Genomic DNA, 5,000 nt, shown 5'->3' on the forward strand with positions numbered 1-5,000 from the left:
ACAAAATCAGTGTTCTTAAGGTGGAACATATCAATATTTCAATTTGCAATAACAGTTACAAGTGGTAAAGGAATCCAGATTCCTCACTAAAAACTGATGAGTAATTGGATAATATAGATTAGACTTGAGCATTGCTGTCTTTTAAAAAAAAAAAGCCAGCGTTGTTTGCACCAGACTGATAGATTGTTGATATTTATTTTTAAACAGGCCGTTGAGTGGGGAAAGCAACTTTTGAGCATGACAGGAGATGGTTACGCCCAGACATGCTCAATCACACCATACATCCATGTGATGATATTTCATGTACCCCTGATGCTTCCAACCTATGAGACTATGAAACTATTCACTGGCCAAGGTAAGATTACAACTACGATAAGGGCAGCTGATCAACATTGTTTCTCCTTGACAAGTTTGATTGAAGCCTCTAGAGGTGAAAACAGAAAGTATAAGAAAGTGAACAAAACAGAAAAAAACCTTTTTGCTTCACCTTACCTAGTTGTGATAATTTTAATTTTGTTTTGACACAAGTGCCAATGCAAGCTTTTTTTCTGTTTGTTTGGCTGGATAATTGGATGCAATGGAAACTGTAAAATTGATGGTAGATCCTTGAGTTTCACCACTTCACCATTCAGATGGAACAATGAATAATTCCACTCCTTATGTTGACTTTAATGCAGGATGTTTGAATCATGTTGGGAGCACTCAGGTTTCTTTTTCCCAAGTATGCCTGAATCCATGACTGAATATAATAATAATATAACATTGTCATTTGCAATTTACAAACATTGCATTCCGAAATTTGGAATAATAATAATCTGTTGTCTCTTACATCAAGTGTAGAAAAAAAGAATGACGATTTTCGGAGGTATTTCCACCGAAGAATAAACGAGTTGGATACATGCAAATCACTATTGCTGATTGAAAAACGGGAGGAGGAACTAGAGCCATGGAAAAAAACAGCCCGCCAATACCCAAAGAGGGACACCAAATTCTGGCAGGAGGGAGGAAAACAAGAAAGTGCAAGGAAAGTTCCTCGACTGTCGCCCAACACAGAAGATGACGATGACCTACAAACACAGATGTTGTCGCAATACAGTGAGAGTAAACTTAGGAAAGTGAAAGTTCCTCAGCTGCATGACATCCTTGAAGTTCAACTCAGACTGTCGCTGGGCAGGGGCAAAAGAAAACAAGAACTGATAGAGATGATACGCCAGTTTCATGCTCGCAGCCTATAACTGTTTACTGATACAATAAACATTTCAAATTTGTAAAATACAACTGCAACAACTGGAGACTTCAATGCAGAATACTAAGATAAAGTACAATTTTGAGGACAGCTTTTTCAGTTGAGAACACACAGCTCCACTGTGATGTTCACAAGCAGCACATAAATTTTCAGTAGCAAGTGAAACATTTCAAAAATCCTAGCTCTGAAAATTATCCATGTTTGTTGTTCCCTGCAGAGAGGGTGAAGAATTGAGTAAAAATGTAACAACAGAAATGCAAATATGCAAATCTTTCAAGATATATATTAGCTTATAAAATTCCGTGATAAATATCACACTTTGTACATTAAATAAAGAGTGAAATGTTAAACAATTAAAGTGTATTTTCAAATTAAGGTTTATTTCAGCTTGTAACAATCTTCTGAGGCAAGGGCCACATTTTTGCAGACCACTTCATGGGGCGTATTATTGCATGTTTTTAAGGTAAAATTTTTACTTTAAGTATGTGATAAAAGCATGTCTAAACACTCAACAACAGCACCACTCTAACTTAATTGTGTGAGTTCAGATAAAAAGACATTTCAAGTGCTCTTACATTCTGATAATTGTACCTAGGCATTGAAGAATCACTAAATACATTGTCAACTGGCTGGGCACAGTTGTCGCTGAAGTCAGAAAAAGAAAAGTATCTCACCTCCATCATTCGCTTCATACATATCCCTTTTCAGCTTGGTGACAATAAAACAACCCACTCATGGAATTTTCATGCAACAAAATACGTCGTTAAACAAAATGTTAAACATGCCGAAAACATGGCAGCACGAATTGCGAGGCCCAGGCATAGCGCTGAAACAAAATGACGCGCAATCAATGGGTGTGGGTAATGGTAGGAATTTCTGCCCTCCATATGCTGCAGGTCTCATTGTAAAATAAAACCCTGAGTGAGGAAAAAAGTCTATCAAATGAAAACCATCACGGTGTGCATATTGTACTTACTTCAGTCAAAATTTAAGGCCACGTGCACAGTTTTTGTCTTGCCTGTTGTTTTGAACTGGATGAACTGGACGGGGAGGCCTCACAGGCCTGACAAGTACAACAAAAGATGAAGTGTATGAAGTCAGGCGATACATTTAAGTGCTGTGATTAACTACTGAAGTCCAGAAGAAGGAGAATCAAGTCAAAATATTATTGCTTGACCCTGCACAGTTTGCCATCGGCCCATGTTAAAACGCCTCTGTCTTCTAATATTCGACTGGAAGATCCTAACGTGACTGGAGTTTGCCCGCGCAAGTTGCCTCATGTTCTCTAGGTTCATTTTCAAATTCCCCATTTTGGTTGAATCTTCTGTGAAGATACTATAATGTTCACTGATATTTCTTTGAGAACTGAGTGCCGACTTAAATCTTCTATTTCCGTCAAAAAAATCAATTTGATACCCTTTTTCCTTTGCAACTAAACTTAGCGGGTGATTTTAATGTGTCAAGCCGATCTTGGTGACCGAGCTGAACTATCATGAACTATATTCTGATATTTGAAAGTCGGATTGTTGCAAGGAAAGGAAACGCTTTATTTCAAGGTATGAGTAATAACTGAGGGGATCATGTCTTGGTTATTGCTTTCACAAACTTGGTGGCTCCTAAAAGAGCCGTTGTGTTGAAAAAAGAATCACTATGGGAGGTAACACATCTTCCGGAACTAAAATCTGACACGTTCTACACACCAGAAACTCTCAAACATAAGCGAGAGAGCGTGCTGAGAGTTCACTTTGCGAGCGTACCCAACTGTTTAAGTCATGAGAACTAGATGACACAAATTTGATAACACAATGGACGCGTAAAAAAAGTGACGTGGTATAAAAGCCTGAAAAACTGTCGCTGAGAACATATACGTTGATTCGTGCATTGATGGACGAGCTATTAAGTATTTACGACTTTCAGTAACTTCCAAACATGGGCAGGAGAGCGCGCTAAGAATTCGGTTTGTAAGCGCCCAGTATTGTCCACATTTGAAGCAAGTATCGCGCGAATGATTGATCAGCTCTGGATAAGACAGAATGAAATATGGCAGTAGTGAAGACAGAAATTGTGTGTGACCTTCGAGAACAAGTAAAACTAGCCGCTTCTGTTCATAAAAGTCTGGAAAGAGGACAAGAGGCATAAAATGTGTAGCCTGCGTGCAAGCTCACCCCAAAAGAGCTTGCTCGCAGGCTGTAAACTGTGTTGAAACCGCCGTTTTGGTGAAAGACTGCTGGCATTTAATCGGAATTCAGCGCAACTGTTTGGCGCAGTGAGATACATGGTTGACTACCATATGATCTTATGATCATACAAGCAATTGGGATTGCTCGGTACTCTATTGTTTGTTGTCTGCTTGTACATTTGATGGACAAATCAGTTCCACTGGGTATTCACAGATGCAGGCAATTTTAAGTAAATTTGCATTTGTAAGGACAAACCGCAACCAATTAGAGTCCATTGAGAACCCACATGGGAGCTCTAGTGCGTCATAAGTAATTTATGCCATTAAGTAAGTATATGTCCTTCAAACAAAAGCCGTTCTACGCCATGTATCATTTTTCTCTTCATTCAATTCTTCAATTTTTTCGCTTAAGCTTTGAATTTTAGATTTTGCTTTCTTTTCTCTTTTATTTACATTCCCTGGTTGGTATGATGCCATCTTTTCTTGAATTTGATTTAGTTTTTCGGATTGCTCTGAAAATTGTTCCTGTAAAGTGTTAACTTCTTTCTTCAAGTTATCTCTTTCACGCTCACGCTCCACAACAACGCCTGCAATATTGTTGGTAATCACACGCATCCTTTCAACTGTTGCATAGTACTCTAACTCAAGGGCTGACTGCTCGGGTACCAGTTGATCGTGATGGTCCAACAGTTCTTCACTGAAACTCAGCATTTTACTGATCGACCTTTTTAAACCCCTATTTTCAACATGTAGGTCTTTAATTGCTTTGGATTGTGGGGTCATTGTTTCCTTCTTGATTTGTTCGGGACTTGTTGGCAAGCAAAATTGCTTTTCCTTAATAGGTTCTAGCTCGTGCTTCTTTTTATTCTTGCTAAACATTTTGGCTTTTTTCTGTAAATCATTGCAGGTCTTGTTTAGATTTTGGGGAGTAATGGCATCAAGAAATCTGCGCATTTCCATGAGTGTCAAACCGGTCACCCAATGAAGCATTTGGTTAACAGACTGTTTCTGTTTCCACAGTTCAAGGATGAGGGATGAGGCCGACCGTGAAATCCTTGATTTGCAAAGGTTTCAGTTTATTGCAGTTCAAGGATTCAACGTCCACACAACTACCAGATAGGTTTTGGGGGAACAATTAGTGTCTGAAAAAGAAAGTGCACCATGCTTTAGGATTCCTTGTTCCACCTTGGCGTTAGGAATTTTATAATAATGTTAACAATATAACCAAGGATAATAAACATTGCGAAATTGAAAGTGAATGGGGCTGTGACAGGGAGCAATAAAATGTCTGGAAAAAAACTTAACACAAGTAGTGAAGAACTGAAGAACTTCAAGAGGACTAATTTCTCAGAGCAATTAAAAATTAAAATACTTGTAATTTAGAATGTTTCTTCAATTCCTAGATATGTCACAGCAAGGGAAATAAACCACTTAAGAGTAAATGTCTGTAAAAACCAAAGAAATCCCGGACACAGCTCAAAATTCGAATTCGCTCATACTTTGTAGATTGATAGGCCCTAGTACCACACTTATGAAAAGGACATCCATTTAACCAAATAACCACTCGTTTACGAG

Source organism: Pavona decussata, unplaced genomic scaffold (assembly GCF_977016875.1).
Source record: "Pavona decussata unplaced genomic scaffold, jaPavDecu1.1 SCAFFOLD_241, whole genome shotgun sequence".
In the NCBI taxonomy this organism is placed as follows: Eukaryota; Metazoa; Cnidaria; class Anthozoa; order Scleractinia; family Agariciidae; genus Pavona; species Pavona decussata.